The sequence below is a fragment of the Mustela nigripes genome, chromosome 9 (assembly GCF_022355385.1).
Source record: "Mustela nigripes isolate SB6536 chromosome 9, MUSNIG.SB6536, whole genome shotgun sequence".
NCBI classification, from domain to species: Eukaryota; Metazoa; Chordata; class Mammalia; order Carnivora; family Mustelidae; genus Mustela; species Mustela nigripes.
In genome coordinates, this window is record NC_081565.1 from 73,358,982 (window position 1) to 73,378,659 (window position 19,678).

General features: G+C 37.7%; 1 long non-coding RNA gene across 3 annotated transcripts in view; it reads left to right on the plus strand.

The window, feature by feature from the left end:
* The window catches only part of LOC132025162 (uncharacterized), a 92,742-nt gene that overhangs the window by 50,777 nt on the left and 22,287 nt on the right, over positions 1-19,678 (plus strand). Inside the window, exon 3 of one of the 3 annotated variants that reach the window (XR_009406442.1) lies at positions 4,107-4,239. The exons of the other annotated variants lie outside the window; for them this stretch is intronic. This is a non-coding gene — a long non-coding RNA (uncharacterized LOC132025162). The remainder of the gene's footprint in view (positions 1-4,106; positions 4,240-19,678) is intronic. 3 annotated transcript variants of the gene reach the window in all.

Sequence of the window (19,678 nt, forward strand, 5' to 3'; positions counted from 1 at the left end):
AGTATTGTGACCCTAAAAACTAAGTAATAAAATGATCTGAACAATTCTTTTAAGTAAATATTTATCAATATTTACATAGATTTTTATAAAGGAATAGATATAGTAGCTCATATTCTAGATTGTGTACCAAGCAGCTCTTTCTTCCAATTTCTTGTAGTAGGTGCTACTTTTGTTTGGATTGTAAGCAGCCACATACTTCAGAAGAGAATGGGCTCCTTCCCAGACTTAGGATGCAAATTATAATTGGTATAAGTCAGCTATGGTAATTCCAGTACCTTCTAATTTATGAACAATACAGCAAAAATCTGGCCAATAATACATGAGGAAAAAATTGTTATAAGCTTTTGGCAAAGTCTTCTTTGATCACACAAAGGGATGTTTGAAGAGGTATCTTCCTTTCTGCTCCGGGACAACCTACATAAAGATGAGGTCCTTGGAGCTGCTGCAATCATCTTATAACCAGAAGAGGAAGAGGTTGAGGACAAAAGCCAAATAGTTAAGATTGAGAGTAGAAAGTTGGAAAGACCCTACGTCCTTAATATGCCTGATCCACTGAATTGGACTTCTGGAGCTGCCTTATCTCTGAATTTTCTATGTTGTGGGATAAACTTCTGATAGGTTTAATGATTTGCCCTTAGTCTTTTATTATTTATAGCCCAGATCAAAGCAACTGTTAAATTATACTGGGAAAAAGAGAATACTATTTAAAAAAAAAAAAGAACAAGAACAACCATGTTTGAACACAGTGAAATAATTTTCTAGAAATGAAAAATGTAACTATTGACATTACAAACTTATTTAACAGGTTAAACAGCAGATTAGACCAAGCTGAAGTGACAGTAAAATAGAGGACAGATCTGAGGAATCTTGAAAAATGCAGTGTGAAATAAAAGAAATATCAAAGAGTAATAGACTGAAAGATAGAATGAAAGGTCAAATTCATATTCAAGTTCTCCAAAGGAAGAGAATAAAGAGAAAGATGGGTGAATGGAAATATTTACTTATTTAATGATGTATAATTTTCAAAAATTGATGAAACATATCAATTCTCACATGAGAGAAAAACAATGAATCTTGAGCTGGATAAACAAAAGTAATTTCTCAAAGACACATTATAGTGAAAGGGAAAACCTTGATCAGAGAGTAAAATGGAATTATTTATAATGAAAAATACAGTGTCCTCCTTCTCAACAAATATCTTTCTGAATCCACAAACCACTGGCTTTCTTTCAAAACTCTTATTAGAACTCCGATTTTGTTCAAGCATTGGATGGAGATTTCTTGACTAAGCAGTAAAATCTAAGTCATTTCTAGCCACGCTGAGGTAATAACTTTTGTGATATATGTGTAAGACATATATCTGTTATTATATATGTAAATAACTGGATTTTTAGACAATGTCCAGTAGACATATCACGAATGATCCCTGAGACTATGGAAACAAATGAAATCCCATAAGCACCCTGGATTCCTGTAGAGACACATCTTCTGCATGATGGTGGAAGGAGAGGCAACTTAAGCAGAGCACAGCAGTCTCAATGAGGTGGAGAGACAGAGATCACAACCCACAGACCTGATAGTAGCTGAAATGTGTCTGGAAGGCTAACATGGGGAAGGCAGCTATGTGCAGAAGAAGATCCAGAAATCCACACTGCAGAACCTTAAATATCGACCAGATGCTAAACCGTTCATGAGGGGTGTTAGACTTCACAAGGCCGGGAAAGAACCACCACTAGGGAAAGAACAACGACCAGAGTGCTGTGAGATAAACATCTTTGGGTGGCTCAGAAGTAGAAGACATTTGAGTACTGGCCACACTGAGGAGAGAGAATTTTTGGAATACCCAGAGCATGCAATAGAGACCCGAGAAAGGACACAATTTAGGAACATGGCTAATCTGGCACCAGAGGGAGGAAAAAGCAACTTTAGACTCCCCCAAGCAAATCTTAGAAGGTACAGTGGGAGAGATTAAGCTAATCCTCAAGTAAATTACCCGCCTTCCAGAACAAAGCTCAGTGCTCTATTAAGGAAACAACAGAATCCAGATATGCAAGAAATTAGCATATATCTAGCGTAAAAAACTTCTAGACATGGAAGAGGTAGGAAAGTTTGACTCATAATGAGGACAAATATCAACCAATGAAGAATATCTAGAAATCACAGAGATGATAGAATGAATAGCAAAGATTTAAAACAAGATCAAGGATGTTTTTGTTTTATTTTTATTTAAATTCCAGTTAACATAAAGTGTAATACTAGTTTCAGGTATAAAATAGGGTGATTCCCACTTCCATACAACACCCAGTGCTCATCCTAGCAAGTGCACTCCTTAATCCCCATCACTGATTTCACCCATCCCTCTGCCCTCCTCCCCTCCTGTAACAACTCTGTAGTTAAGTGTCTGTTCTTTTGTTTGCTTCCCTCTCTTTTTTTCCTTTTACTCTTTTCTTTTGTTTCTTAAATTCCACATGTGAGTGAAATGATATAGTATTTGTCTTTCTCTGACTGATTTCACTTAGCATTATACTCTCTGGCTCTATCCATGTTACAAATGGTAAGATTTCATTCTTTTTAATGGTTGAGTAATATTCCATTATATATATGTATCCCATCTTCTTTATCTGTTTGTCAATCAGTAAACACTTGGGCTGCTTCCATATCTTGGCTATTGTAGAGAATGCTGCTATAAACATAGGGGTGCTTGTATCCCTTTGAATTAGTGCTTTTGTATTCTTTGGGTAAATACCCGGTAGGGCAATTGCTGGGTTGTAGGGTATTTCTATTTTTAACTTTATGAGGAAACGCCATACATTTTTTCAGAGTGGCTGCACTAGTTTGCTTTCCCACCAACAGCACACATGCATTCTTTTTCCTCCACATCCTCACCAACATCTGTTGTTTCTTGTGTTATTAAGTTTAGCCATTTTGACAGGTGTGTGGTGATATCTCATTGTAGTTTTGATTTGCATTTCGCTGATGGTAAGTGGTGATAAGCATCTTCTCCTTTGTCTGTTGGTCATCTGTATAGCTTCTTTGAGGAACAACATTAAGGTTTTAAAGGAAAACATAATGAGGGGATAAATACAGAAAGCAAGAGAAAAGAAAACAAATGGTTTATTAAAAAAAAAAACAAAACACCAGAAAGTTCTAGAACTGAAAACCAGGATAAGAAACTTAAAAATTACTGACTGGCATATTGGATACTGCAAATGAAAAAAATCAGTGAAATGGAAGACTTGGCAATATACACTATCCAAAATAAAGCATACAGAGAGAAAAGAAGAGGTAAAAGGTAAATTAACAGAACCTTTGTGACCTCCGAGAAAATATAAGTAGTCTAAGATATGTGTAAGTAGAGTCTCAAAGGAAAGAATATGTGGAAAAAAACTTTGAAGAAATAATGGTTGAATAATATATGTCCAAATATATACTCAGTATATACCCCAAAAGTCTGATGAACCTCAAGCAGGATAAACATGAGGTAAACTACATCAAGGCACATGACAGTCAAATTGCTGAGGACCAGTGATAAATTGAAAATCCTAAAAGTAAGTAGAGGAAACATTTTGCCCTTCTACTATTCTTATTTTTAGTATGGTCCAATAATCAGTGTTTTCATTTATAAACTGTAATTTTTACCCAACCTTAAGCTCATGAAGCTGTATTTTAAAAAAAAAATTATAGTCTTACTTTTGAGATCTAGATCTTCATTTAGAATTAATTTTTCATATGATATAGTATCCAAGATTTGTTTTTCACATGTATTTTGGCTCCTCACTACTTATTGAAAAGGCTACCTTTTGTCATAAGTCATGTGACCATATTTGCATGGGTCTGTTTCATGACTTTCTGTTCTGTTCTTTCTATTTGTGTGCCACACTCTCTTTTTGTTACTGTAATTTTATAATAAGGCTTGATATCTGATGGAGCAGGGATACCAGGAGATTACTAAAAGACTATTGCAGTAGGATTGGAAGTATTGATGGGAAGACAGCATAGTGGTTGCTGTGGTGTGCCACCAAGACAACCCCGTTAGGACTGAGGAGGTATTCTCCCAGATACTGAGAATGTTGGTACATGATGACTCTCATTTGGATCCTCTCTAGAAATTGCCATCTGTCAAAGAAAGCCTGCTGGGATCAATGTAACACCACTCCCCACGGGCAGCTTGCTTCCAGTGACAACCGTAGCAATCAATGCTGAGATCCAAAGTCTAGTGCCCTTGCGTCCAGGCCCGAGGTAAGGACCATCCCAGTTCCAGAACTCCCAAGACCTTTGTTGCAACTCCATTTCAATTCAGAAGTTCTCCTTCTCCAAACTCTATTTCCTTTTATCCTTTACTATTTTTTATCCCCAAAGAATTCCCTAGTAAATTTTCTGCATGCAAATTTCCACCTCAGTATCAGTTCCCAAGGAACTGAACTCAGGCCACATGGGCCAGTATAAAAGAAATAGAGGTGTTGAAGAGTGAAGGATTTTAGGGGTGCCTGGGTGGCTCAGAGGGTTAAGCCTCTGCCTTCGGCTTAGGTCATAGTCTCAGGTTCTTGGGATCGAGCCCCACATTGTGTTCTCTGCTCAGCAGGGAGCCTGCTTCCCCCTCTCTCTCTGCCTGCCTCTCTGTCTACTTGTGATCTCTGTCAAATAGATAAATTTAAAAAAATCTTTTAAAAAAGAGTGAAAATTTTTAGTTATATATTTAAAGCAGTGCCAGTATGATTCCCCAGTGGATTTGTTGTAGGATGTGAGGGAAGGGGAAGAGATAAGGTAGATTCCAAATATGAGGCTGAGAAATTAAGTAAATGGAGGTGCCATTTATCAAGTAAAAGAATCACTGGGAGAGAAGAGTATGTAAATTCTATCTAAGAATTAGGTATTGGTCATTTTGGGGTCTCTGGGTTGCTTAGTCCTTTGAGTGTCTGACTTCTGGTTTTGGCTCTGCCTCTACCCACACTCATGCTCTCTTTCTCTCTAAAATAAATGAATGCATTTTTTAAAAAATTAGGTATTGAACATTCTAATATTAAGATACCTATCAGATATTCAAGAGAAATCTGAAAGATATAGTCGGATAAATAAGTCTGGACATCAGGGAAGAGTTTGGGATAGGCTTTACAGCATTTAGCATGTTGTAGAAAAATTTAGAAGTCTTTCTAAGGCAAACAACATTTTAACTGATTAAAGAAAAAAGAACTGTATGATCATCTTTATATGATACAGGAAAAAATGATTCATTGAAATCCAAATTCCACTCATAGTTAAAAACTCTTTGCAAACTAAGAAGAGAAGGGAATCTCCTATACTTAATGGACAAAGGTATGTACCAAAATATCACAGCAAACATTAGTCTTTTTCTTTTTTAAAATTTTTTATTAACATATATATTATTAGCCCCAGCGGTACAGGTCTGTGAAGCACCAGGTTTACACACAGTCTTTTTATTTTTAAAGATTTTATTTTTAAGTAGTCTCTACATCCAATTTGGGGCTTGAACTTAAAACCCCTCAGTCAAGAGTCATGTGCTTTACTGACTGAGCCAGACAGGCACCTCCAAACATCAGTTTTAATAGGGGAAATGTAGCTGAGTCCTCCTTAAAATCAGGCATGAGACAGGGTATCAAATTTTATCACTCTGTCATAATTACACAAAAAGAGCCTATGCAATAAGATAAATAGAGTAAGAGGAGTAAGAATTGAAAGTAAATTAATGAGGTTTGGCTGTGTGTGTAACAGAAATTTTAAAATAATCACCTTGAATAAGATAGGATGCTATTTTTCTCTAATGTAAAAGGAATTCAGAGATAGGCCATCCAGGTCTGGTATGGTCCACCACCAAGATATTTTCTGACTTTGTGTTTTGCCATACTGAGTGCTTTTTCAGTCTTAGCATTCCTCCGTGTTCCAAGGTGCTTCCTTGAAATCTAACAGTAATGTCTATATTCCAGGCAATAGGAAGAAAGGAGGTAAGAGAATTAAAAAGGTGTGCCATTTTGTCCTTATTTGAAGGGTCTGTCCCAGAAATCGTATACATCAGTTTCTACATATAGTCACATGACTGTAGCCAGCAGCAAAAGAGGTGCTTTTGTTTTTAAGTTTTATTTATTTAAGTAATCTCTACACCCCATGTGGGGCTGAAACTCATGGATCAGAGATCAAGAGTCCTGTGCTTTTCTGACTGATCCAAGCAGAAGACCCAAGTTTTTTATTTTAGTTGAAACTATTGCTCTCCTAAAAAGTACTTGCTTCTATTCAGGAAGATGGGAGAAATGTGTATTGGGAATTTCTGGATGTTGACTCAAATCCATTCTCACTTTGTTCCTTAGCACATGACCATCTAGCCAAAGGCTAGTTTACTAGCTTCCCTTATTGCCACATGTGGGCTCATTAAGTTCTGGCTTTTGGAATTGTAGTAAAATTGGTATATGTAGTGTCGGCCTCACTAAAAAGAAAATCTCTTACCCTAGTTATTCCTTTCCCCCTTCCTGTGAGCTGTAATATGGACCTGCAACAAGCCAGCTTTGAATATCCATTTGAAGATGGTTTCTTAGGGATGGAAGAGAATCAACATTGAAGGAAAATTAATTTTCCACATGAGAAGAAATGATACCAGATCCCTACTTTACACCATCCATAAATATCAATGCCAGATGGATCAAAGACATAAATGTGATAAAACAAAGTTTCAAAAACTTTTAGGAGAGGTGCCTGGGTGGCTCAGTTGGTGAAGCATCTGCCTGCCTTCAGCTCAGGTCATGATCCCAGGGTCCTGGGATTTAATCCCACATCAGGCTCTCTGCTTGACAGGGTGTCTGCTTCTCCCTCTATTGCTCCCCCATGCTTGTGCACGTTCTCTCTCTCATAAAAATAAATAAATAAAATCTATAAAAAACCAAACTTTTAAGAAAAAAAATCTATAGTCTCCAGATCAGAAGGGATTTCAGCATTTTGTACTGCTACTCCTTTCTAATTGCTGGATGGGACACTGTCTGATTTATGAATCACTAAATAAAGTCAATTAAAACTTCAAATTAAAAAATGAGACACAAAAACAAATCATAAAGGAAAAGATTGAAAATGTCAACATTAAACTTTGAAACTACTCAATGATAAAGGAAAATAGAAACATTTAAGAGATAAGATAGGCCTGTGGCTAAACTAATATACAAACTGTTCCTACTCATTGCTAAGAAAACTACCCAATGCAATCAAAATATGGACAGACATTTGTAAACCAATTTAGAAAAGAGGAAATTCTAATTGGCCAAGAAACAGACAAAATCAGCTCAGCCTTGCTGTTGATCAGGGAAATTCCAATTAAAACAACAAGGTATTTTTCCTCATACCAACAAAGATTGTAAATTTTGAGTCTACCACAGAGAAAGAGAAGACTTACTACCTATAAAAAGGGAAATTGATGAATAAACTGGAGTAGATTTGTGCTATAAAATATGCAATTACTAAGAGAGTATCTCTATACTTGGAAAGAAGTCTTTAATATATATATATATTTAAATATGTTTTTTAAAGATTTTATTTATTTATTTATTTTAGAGAGAGAGACAGAGACAGAGACAGAGACAGCACACAAGTGGAGGGAGGCACAGAGGAAGATGGCTTGATCCCATAACCCAGAGATCATGACCTGAGCTGAAACCAAGAGTCAAACACTTAACCAGCTGAGCCGCCCAGGTGCCCCAAGTCTCTAATATTTTTAAATAAAAAAAATCCTGTCTTAGGATAATAAGGATAGTGTAATCTCATATTTATAAAAATGGAATAATCCTGCCCCTTGTAAGCAAGCTAGTCCTTATAAGTGCATGTAAAATGGACACATTTATTGATAGTAAGTAGGTCCACTTATTAGGGTAATTCCTGCATTACAACACGGGAGCTTTCAGGAAGCTGTGAGCAATGTTCTTTCTGCTGTTGGCACTGCTGGCCCATTTACTTGTTTTCCATTTTTTACAAAAATCTAATATGCAAGTTTGGCTTTTGTAGTAATACCATTCCTCAAGGACACAGTTATAAGAAGATGAGGAAAGAGACTATGCAAAGACATTGTGCCTTAGCAAAGACACTACAAGTGCACCCGCTTGAAAGTTCTTACTGTTTCTTTAACACCTATATGAATTTTCCTGGAAGCTTTCAAAAACATTCATATCCAGATCTTTAGAATCTTGAATCTCCTGAGAATTTTGTTCACAAAACCACTTTGTTTTTGTGCTGAGGTTGGGATAAACCATTATTCAGGAAGTTTTCAAAAAAGCTATTAAATTTGAGACAGAGTCTGGCATGTGGCCAAGTCTCTTTCTTTCTTTCTTTCTTTTTTTGTTATATAATATTTTATTTATTTATTATTTCTTTTCAGCGTAACAGTATTCATTGTTTTTGCACCATACCCAGTGCTCCATGCAATACATGCCCTCCTTAGTACCCACCACCTGGCTCCCCCAACCTCCCACCCTTGTCCCTTCAAAACCCTCAGGTTGTTTTTCAGAGTCCATAGTCTCTCATGGCTCACCTCCCCTTCCAATTTCCCTCAACTTCCTTCTCCTCTCCATCTCCCCATGTCCTCCATGTTATTTGTTATGCTCCACAAATAAGTGAAACCATATGATAATTGACTCTCTCTGCTTGACTTATTTCACTCAGCATAATCTCTTCCAGTCCCATCCACGTTGATAAAAAGTTGGGTATTCATCCTTTCTGATGGAGGCATAATACTCCATAGTGTATATGGACCACATATTCCTTATCCATTTGTCCGTTGAAGGGCATCTTGGTTCTTTGCTCAGTTTGGCCAAGTCACTTTCTATCAAACGTTTGATACTTGAGTAGTAACATTAACTGATTCATGCCAGTAGGATGCTGTTATTTAGTGCACCAGTAATGAGCCAAATTATTCTCAGTGTAATGTCTATTCCCAGGGAGATTCTTAAGAAGAGTAGAGTTCATTATGTTCACTGATGCTGTGATATTAGGAATCAACAGAGTAATCACAGGGACATACACAAGTGGTAGAGGAACAAAGATATAAGGCAGCTTAAGGCAGTTGAAAATATTCTCGGCCTAGTGGTGCTAGAGACCTTTACTACTGACAGAGTTGGGCCACTAGCTGTGTACATATGCTGGGGTCTCCTGATCTGAGAATGAAGGGCTTGTCTGAAATTATAACTTTTTTAGCCAATGTCTCCAGGTTCACAAGGATTCATGAAAGTTTCTCAGGAGAAGAGATGGGAGAGGCTGTACAGAGTGCTAACAAAGGTGAAGCTCTATTCTTCTCAGGTCTGATAAAACCAGAACAGCTCTGCTTCTCTCAATTTTGTGTACTATGGTTCTATGTAATATTTAGTTTGAAATAACACAGTTTGAAAATCTCTTCACCAGACTATTTCTTTGTTCCCAGCTAGTTCTCAAAATTCCATGGTTACAAGTATAGTTGGAAGATGTTACAATGAAATTTACTGAATTCACATTTTTCACTGTGTCAACAGGAATTTTTTCCAAAGTTTCTTTGGAACTGTGGTATTAATAGGAAAAAGAGGGGAGGGCTACTATCTGGACAAATATGTTTCATAAAATCTTAACTGTGGGACTTCTCAGAGCTTTTTATATGTTTATGCACAATGTGAATTTTAGATGGATTACTGTAACACTTCTTCATACTTCTTTGTGCTTTATCTTGTGTGACCTGATTCCTGCTGAGCTCCACCTTCCCACACCTTTATACTAGGATCCCAGCAAATACCTCTACATCCCAATTTACTTTTGATTTTTTTCTTAAAGATTTTATTTATTTATTTATTTATTTATTTATTCTTAAAGATTTTATTTATTTATTTTTGCAAAAAAGACTGAGAGAAAGAAAGAGAGTGTGCACGAGCAGTGGGGAGGGATGGAGGGAGAAGCAGACTCTGCTGAGCAGGGAGCCCGATACAGAACTTGATCCCAGGACCCTGGCATCATGACCTGAGCTGAAGGCAGATGCTTAACTGACTGAGCCACCCAGGCACCCACCTTTTGATTTATCTTCAATTTCTTCAGTCTAAGAAACTTGGGATAGAGAATGGTGCCACCATTAACCCAACTTCCTAGCACCACATCTGGGGCATTATTACTCCATGTGTCTATAGCATGTACTTATGTTTTTGTAAGGCTCAGTGTTGCAATTCATAGATATTTGGGGATGGAGAGGGAGGTGAGGGATGGCTTGCTTTAGTCTGCTCAGGCTGCCATAGCAAAAGACCTCAGACCAGGGGACTTAGCAGAAATTTATTTCTCACAGTTCTGGAGGCTGGGAAGTCCAAGATCAAGGTGCTAGTTGATTTGATTCCTGGTAAGGCGTCTCTTCCTGGCCTGCAGATGACCTGGTGGATAGTACAAGTGAGCTCTCTGGTATCTGCTCCTCTAAGGACTTTAGTCATATTGGATCAAGACCCCATCCTTATGACCTTATTTAACCTTAATTATTTCTTTACTTCAAATACAATGACATTGGATGTTAGGGCTTTGACATAGGAATTTTGGAGGGACACAATTCAATTCATAGCAGGGGTCATTTGTTAACAGTGACATAAACTAGCCTATTCTAATACATTATCTACCTACTTGCAAAGTCAGTATCTGTGTATTATCTTTGACTTCTCCTTCTCCATTACCCTTCATACAAATATAATACCAAGTTTTGCAGTATTTACCTTTTTAAGATCTTTCTAGAGTATTCATCATCTTTGTTCTCACTGCCAACTCAAGCCAAAAGGAGCAGTCCCATGTCTTTACTCATGCTTCCTATGCCTCCAATCTAATTACATTTTCTTTTCCAGAAAATAGGGTTGGGAAATAAGGGGAATGTGATGTGATGAAAAGGAAGCTTCGAGCAGATGCAACAGAGAAACAGTATTTAGAGAAGGAGACGGGGGAAAGCAGGTGCAATGAGAAGCAGAAACGAATGACCTCATGTCCAGTAGGGAGAAGGGGCAAGTAGTTATCTCTGTACCTGGTGACTCTCCTGTTCTAGAGTTCAGTTCCTGGCTGTGCTTCTTTCCTTGCCTCCATATTTCTGCCCTGATTCTGTGTGTGGTGATCTTCCTCCTTGCTGTCATTCTCTAATTCCATATCTCTTGTGCTGACCATTGTGCTGGTATTAATAACAGAGGACTCTGTTTTGAAAATCTTCCAGAATCAGAATTCAAATACTAACATAGCAGTATTTCTAGGGTCCATCACAAGTGTATCTATTGCCAAGAAGTCCTAGGAAATTTTTGGAGAACTGTATTCCATTAAAAAAAAAAAACCAAGGATTTTCAAAACTTGTAACCAGCCTGTCTTTCTTGCCATTTGTATAGGTTGTATGACGTATACCCCCTTCCAAGAAAAAGATATATTGAGGTTTTCACCTCCAGTACCTTAGAATGTGATCTTATTTGAAAACAGTGTTTTACAGATGTAATTAGTTAAGATGAGGTCAGACTGATCATCTTAGGGTGGGCCCCTAATCCATTATGACTGATGTTCTTTTAAGAAGATGGCAGTGAAGACTACGTGAGGACAAGCAAGGATAAGAAAGCTGTATGACAACTGAGGCAAAGATCAGAGTGATACATCCAAAAGCCAAAGAATGCCAAGGATGCTGGCAAACACTAAGAGCTAGAAGAATAATAAAGGCTTCTTGCCTGGAGCCTTGAGTAGTGTAGCCCTGCTGACATCTTGATTTCAGATTTCTAGCCATCAGAACTGTGAAGTTAATTTCTGTTGTTTTAAGATTAAAGGTTAAATTTTTTTTTTTTTTTTTTAGTTAGAGAGCATAAGTGGGTGGAGGGGCAGAGGGACAAGCAGTCTCTATGCTCCCGCTGAGCAGAGAGCCAGACTCAGGGCTCAACCCCAGATCTGGGGATCATGACCTGAGCTGAAGGCAGACACTTAACCTACTGAGCCACCCAGGTGCCCTGCCACCAGGTTTTTTTTTTTTTTTTAATTAAGTTTTAAATTTTAATTCCAGTAGACTTAACATACAGTATTGAATTAGTTTCAGGTCTGCAATATAGTGATTCAACAATCCCCTACATTACTCAGTGCTCATCATAATAAGTGCACTCCTTAATCCCCATCACCTATTTCTCTTTTTTATTTTATTATTATTTTTTTATTTCTCTTTTTTAAAGATTTTATTTTCTATTTGACACAAGAGGGAGAGAGGTCAGGGAGAGCACAAGCAGGGGAGTGGCAGGCAGAGGGAGAAGAGGTTCCCCGCTGAGCAGGGAGCCTGACACGGAACTTGATCCCAGGACTCTGGGATCATGACCTGAGCCAAAGGCAGCTGCTTAACTGACGAAGCCACCCAGGCACCCCCATTACTGGTTTCACCCATCCCTCCATCCACCTCCCCTCCGGTAACCATCAGTTTATTCTCTACAGCTGGGAGTCTGTTTCTTGGTTTGTCTCTCTTTCCTTTGTTTGTTTGTTTTGCTTCTTAAATTCCACATAGGAGTGAAATTGGATGGTATTTGTCTCTCTCTGACTGACTTATTTCACTTAGCATAATACTCTCTAGCTCCATCCATGTTGTTGCAAATAGCAAGGTTTCATTTTTTATGGCTCAATAATATTCTATTATATATGTATACCACATCTTCTTTATTTGTTCATCAACGGATGGACACCTGGGCAGGTTCTATATCTTGGCTGTTGTAAATAATGCTGCTATTAAAGTAGGAGTGCATGTGTCCCTTTGAATTAATGTTTTTATATTCTTTGGGTAAGTACCCGGTAGAGCAATTGCTGGATCATAGGGTAGTTGTTCTATTTTTAACTTCTTGAGGAATCTCCATACTATCTTCCACAGAGGCTGTGGTTTGCATTCCCAGTTTGCATTCCCACCGACAGCGCATGAGGGTTCCTTTTCCTCCACTTGTTGTCTCTTGTGTTGTTAATTTAGGTCTTAATCCATTTTGGGTTTATTTTTGTGTATGGTGTAAGGAAGCGGTCCAGTTTCATTCTTTTGCATGTAGCCATTCAGTTTTCCCAACACCATTTCTTGAAGAGACTCCCTTTTTCCCCACTGCCTCTTTTCTTGAAGATGCTTTATGCTATGGGTTTATTTTGGGGATTTCTGTTCTGTTCTGTTGATCTTTGTGTTGTTTTTATGACAGTACCATGCTGTTTTAATAACTGTAGCTTTGTAATATAACTTGAAGTTTGGAATTGTGATACCTCTAGTTTCTGTTTTTCTTTTTCAAGATTGCTTTGGCTATTCAGGTTCTTTTGTGGTGCCATGCAAATTTTAGTATTGTTTGTTCTAGTTCTGTGAAATCGCTGTTGGTGTTTTGATAGGGATTACATTAAATCCGTAGATTGCTTTGGTAATGTGGATATTTTAACAACATTTGTTCTTCTTTTAAGATTTCTTTTTATTCATTTATTTGACAGACAGATCACAAGTAGGCAGAGAGGCTGGCAGAGAGAGGAAGCAGGCTCCCCGCTGAGCAGAGAGCCAGAGGCGGGCCTCGATCCCAGGACCCTGAGATCACGACCTGAGCTGAAGACAGAGGCTTAACCCACTGAGCCACCCAGGCACCCAACATTTGTTCTTCTAATCCATGAGCAGGGAATATCTTTTCATTTGTTTGTGTCATCTTCAACTTCTTTCATCAGTGTTTTATAAGACTACAGGTCTTTTATCTCTTTGGTTATGTTTATTCCTAGGCATTTTATTGTTTTTGGTGCAGTTGTATATGGGATTTTTTTCTTAGTTTCTCTTTCTCCTCCTTCAGCCTTAGTATATAGAAATGAAATAGATTTCTGTGCATTGATTTTGCATCCTGTGACTTTACTGAATTCGTTTATCAGTTCTAACAGTTTTGGTGGAGTCTTTTGGGTTTTCTATGTATAGTATCACATTATCTGCAAACAGAGTTTTACTTTTCCTTACCGATTTGGATGGCTTTTATTTCTTTTGTCATTTGATTGCTGTGACTAGGACTTCCAGTACTATGTTGAATGGAAGTGGTCAGAGGGAACATCTTGTCTTCTTCCTCATCTTAGGATACAGCTCTCACTTGTCCCCCATTGAGTATGATGTTAGATGTGGGTTTTTCGTAAGTGGCCTTTATTATGTTGAGGTATGTTTCCTCCACACCTATTTTGTTGATGCCTTTTTATCATGAATTAATGTTGTACTTTTTCAAATGCTTATTCTGCATGTGTTGAAATGATCATATGGTTTTATCCTTTCTCTTGTTGATGTGACATATCACACTGATTAATCTGCAAATATTGAATCACCTTTGCATCCCAGAAATAAATCCCACTTGATCATAGTGAATGACTTTTTAATGTATGGTTGCTTCTGATTTATTACTGTTTTGTTGAGGATTTTTCATGTATATTCATGAGAGATGTTGGCCTGTAGTTCTCTTTGTTTGTGGTGTCTTTATCTGGTTTTGGTATCAGGGTAGTGCTTGCCTGAGAGAAAGAATTTGGAAGGTCTCCTTCTATTTTTTGGAGTAGTTTGAGAAGAATAGGTTTTCTTTAAATGTTGGTAATATTTGCTTGTGAAGCCATCTAGTCCTGGATGTTTATTTCTTAGAAGTATTTTTAAATTATTTTTATTAACATATGATGTATTATTTGCCCCAGGGGTACAGGTCTGTGAATCGTCAGGCTTAAACATTTCACAGCACTTACTATATCACATACCCTCCCCAATGTTGATAATCCAGCCACCCTCTCCATGCCTTCCCTCCCCCCAGCAACCCTCAGTTTGTTTTGTGGGATTAAGAGTCTTTTATGGTTTGTCTCCCTTCTGATCCCATCTTGTTTCATTTTTTCCTTCCTTAACCCCCCAAACCCCTGCCCTGCCTCTCAAAATCCTCATATCAGGGAGATCTTATGATAATTGTCTTTCTCTGATTGACTTATTTGGGTCAGCATAATACCCTCTAGTTTCATCTACATCATTGCAAATGGCAAGATTTCATTTCTTTTGATGGCTGCATAGTATTCCATTGTATATATGTATACCACTTCTTCTTTATCCATTCATCTCTTGATGGCCATCTTGGTTCTTCCCATAGTTTGGTTACTGTGGACATTGCTGTGATAAACATTTGGATGCATGTGCCCCTTTGGATTACTACATTTGTATCTTTAGGGTAAATACCCAGTAGTGCAATTGCTGGGTTGTAGGGTAGCTCTCTTTTCAACTTTTCGAGGAACCTCCATGCTGTTTTCCAGAGTGGCTACACCAGCTTACATTCCCACCAACAGTGTAGGAGGGTTCCCCCTTCTCTGCATCCTCGCCAGCATCTGTCATTTCTTGACTTGTTAATTTTAGCCATTCTGACTGGTGTGAGGTGGTATCTCATTGTGGTTTTGATTTGTACTTCCCTACTGCTGAGTGACGTGGAGAAAGCACTTTTTCATGTGTCTGTTGGCCACCTGAATGTCTTCTTTGCAGAAATGTCTGTTCATGTCCTCTGCCAATTTCTTGATTGGATTATTTGTTCTTTGGGTGTTGAGTTTGATACGTTCTTTACAGATTTTGGATACTAGCCCTTCATCTGATATGTCATTTGCAAATATCTTCTCCCATTTTGTTAATTGTCTTTTGGTTTTGTTAACTGTTTCCTTTGCTGTGCAAAAGCTTTTGATCTTGATGAAGTCCCAATAGTTCATTTTTGCCTTTGCTTCCCTTGCCTTTGGAGATGTTTCTAGGAAGAAGTTGCTACCGCTGATGTCAAAGAGGTTGCTGCCTGTGTTCTCCTCCAAAGATTTGGATGGATTCCCATCTCACATTAGGTCTTTCATCCATTTTGAGTCTATTTTTGTGTGTTGTGTAAGAAAATGGTCCATTTCATTCTTCTGCATGTGGCTGTCCAATTTTCTCAACACCATTTGTTGAAGAGACTATCTTTTTTCCATTGGACTTTTTTTTCCTGCTTTGTCAAAGATTAGTTGACCATAGAGTTGAGGGTCTATTTCTGAGGTTTCTATTCTGTTCCATTGATCTGTGTGTCTGTATTGTGCCAGTGCCATACTGCCTTGATGATGACAGCTTTGTAATAGAGCTTGAAGTCTGGAATTGTGATGCCACCAACTTTGGCTTTCTTTTTCAACATTCCTCTAGCTATTCAGGGTCTTTCCTGGTTCCATATAAATTTTAGGATTATCTGTTCCATTTCTTTGGGAAAAAATGGTTGGTATTTTGATAGGGCTTGCATTAAATGTGTAGATTGCTTTAGGTAGCATAGACATTTTCACAATATTTGTTCTTCCAATTCATGAACATGGAACATTTTTCCATTTCTTTGTGTCTTCCTCACTTTCTTTCTTGAGTACTTTATAGTTTTCTCAGTACAGATTCTTTGCCTCTTTGGTTAGGTTTATTCCTAAGTATTTTAATGGTTTTGGGTGCAATGGGATTGACTCGATAATTTCTCTTTCTTCTGTCTTGTTGTTGGTTTATAGAAATGCAACTGATTTCTTCGCATTGATTTTATATCCTGATATTTTACTGAATTCCTGTATGAGATCTAGCAGTTTTGGGGTGGGGTCTTTTGGATTTTCCACATAAAGTATCCTATGATCTGCGAAGAGTGAGAGTTTGACTTCTTCTTTGCTCATTAGATGCCTTTAATTTCTTTTTGTTGTCTGATTGCTGAGGCTAGGACTTCTAGTACTATGTTGAATAGCAGTGGTGATAGTGGACACCCCTGCCGTGTTCCTGACCTTAGAGGGAAAGCTCACAGTTTTTCCCCATCAAGAATATTCTCTGTGGAGTTTTCATAGATGACTTTGATGATATTGAGGTGCATACCCTCTATCCCTACACTGTGAAGAGTTTTGATCAAGAAAGAATGCTATACTTGTCAAAAGCTTTTTCAGCATCTATTGAGAGTATCATATGGTTCTTGTTATTTCTTTTATTAATGTACTATATCACATTGATTGATTTGTGGATGTTGAACCAAACTTGCAGCCCAAGAACAAATCCCAGTTGGTCGTGATGAATAATCCTTTTAATGTACTGTTGGATCCTGTTGGCTAGTATTTTGGTGAGAATTTTCGCATCTGTGTTCATCAAGAGTATTGATCTGTAATTCTCCTTTTTGATGGGGTCTTTGTCTAGTTTGGGGATCAAGGTAGTGCTGGCCTCATAAAATGAGTTTGGAAGTTTTCCTTCCATTACAATTTTTTGGAACAGTTTTGGGAGAATAGGTATTAATTCTTTTTTAAATGTTTGGTAGAATTCCCCTGGGAAGCTATCTGGTTGTGGGCTCTTGTTTGTTGGGAGATTTTTGATGATTCTTTCAATCATTACTGGTTATGGGTCTGTTCAGGTTTTCTATTTCTTCCTGGTTCTGTTTTGGTAGTTTATATGTCTCTAGGAATGCATCCATTTCTTCCAGATTGTCAAATTTACTGGTGTACAGTTGCTCATTATATGTTCTCATAATTGTTTGTATTTCTTTGGTGTAGGTTGTGATCGCTCCCCTATCATTCATGATTTTATTTATTTATTTGGGTCCTTTTTCTTTTTGATAAGTCTGGCCAGTGGTTTATCAATCTTATTAATTCTTTCAAGAGCCAGCTCCTAGTTTCGTTGATTTGCTCTGGTGTTCTTTTGGTTTCTATTTCATTGGTTTCTGCTCTGATCTGTATCATTTCTCTTCTCCTGTTGGTTTAGGCTTTCTTTGCTGTTGTTTCTCCAGCTCTTTTAGGTGTAGGGTTAGGTTGTATACTTGAGACCATTCTTGTTTCTTGAGAAAGACTTGTATGGCTATCTACTTTCCTCTCAGGACTGCCTTTGCTGTGTCCCACAGATTTTGAACAGTTGTGTTTTCATTTTCATTTGTTTCCATGAATTTTTTAATTCTTCTTTAATTTCCTGGTTGACCCATTCATTCTTTAGTAGGATGCTCTTTAGCCTCCATGTGTTTGAGTTCTTTCCACCTTTTTTCCTCTCGTGATTGAGTTCTAGCTTCAGAGCATTGTGGTTTAAAAATATGCAGGGAATGATCCCAGTCTTTTGGTGCCAGTTGAGACCTGATTTGTGCCCCACAATGTGATCTTTTTTGGAGAACGTTCCATGTGCAGTAGAGAAGAATGTGTATTCTGTTGCTTTGGGATGGAATGTTCTGAATATTTAAGGCCTTTATTTCCTTGTTGATCCTTTGCCTGGATGATCCGTCCATTTCAGCGAGGGGGTGTTAAAGCTCCCTACTATTATTGTATTATTATCAATGTGTTTCCTTGAGTTTGTTATTAATTGAGTTTATATAGTTGGCTGCTTCCATGTTAGGCCATAGATATTTATAATTGTTAGATCTTCTTGTTGGACAGACCCTTTGAATATGATATAGTGTCCTTCCTCATCTCTTATTATAGTGTTTGGCTTGAAATCTAATTTATCTGATATGAGGATTGCCACCCCACCTTTCTTTTGATGTCCATTAGCATGGTAAATTGTTTTCCATTCCCTCACTTTTAATCTGGAGGCGTCTTTGGGTCTACAATGAGTTTCTTGTAGACAGCATATTGATGGGTCTTGTTTTTTTTATCCATTCTGATACCCTGTGTATCATTTATTGCATTTACATTCAGGGTAACTATTAAAAGATATGAATTTAGTGCCATTGTATTGCCTGTAGAATGACTGTTACTGTATATTGCCTCTGTTCCTTTCTGGTCTACTACTTTTAGGCTCTCTCTTTGCTTAGAGGACCCCTTTCAGTATTTCCTGTAGGACTGGTTTGGTGTTTGCAGATTCTTTTAATTTTTGTTTGTCCTGGAAGCTTCTTATCTCCCCTTCTATTTTCAATGATAGCCTAGCTGGATATAGTATTCTTGGCTGCATATTTTTCTCATTTAGTGCTCTAAATATATCATGCCAGCCCTTTCTGGCCTGCCAGGTCTCTGCAGATAAGTCTGCTGCCAATCTAATATTTATACCATTGTATGTTACAGGACTTCTTCTCCTGAGCTGCTTTCAAGATTTTCTCTGTGTCACTAAGACTAGTAAGTTTTACTATTAGATGACAGGGTCTGGACTTATTTTTATTGATTTTGAGGGGGAGTTCTCTGTGCCTTCTGAATTTTGATGCTTTTCCCCTTTGCCATATTAGGGAAATTTGCTATTATAATTTGCTCCAATATACCTTCTGCCCCTGTCTCTCTTTGTTCTTCTTCTGGAATCCCAATTATTCTAATACTGTTTCATCTTATGGTATCAATTATCTCTTGAATTCTCCCCTTGTGGTCCAGTAGTGTTTTTGTCTCTCTTCTACTCAGCTTCTGTATTCCCCATTACTTGGTCTTCTATATAGCCAATTCTCTCTTCTGCTTCATTTATCCTAGCAGTAAGAGCCTCCATTCTGATTGCACCTCGTTAATAGCTTTTTAAATTTCAACTTGGTTAGATTTTAGTTCTTTTATTTCTCCAGAAAGGGATTTTATTTCTCCAGAAAGAGTTTCTCTCATATCTTCCATTCCTTTTTTGAGCCCAGCCAGCACCTTAATTATCATCATTATGAACTCTAGATTTAACATATCACCAATGTCTGACCTTGATTAGGTCCCTAGCCATCGGTACTGCCTCTTGTTCTTTTTTTGTTGTTGTGAGTTTTTCCACCTTGTCATGTTATCCAGATAAGAATAAATGAACAAAAGGATAAAATACTAAAAG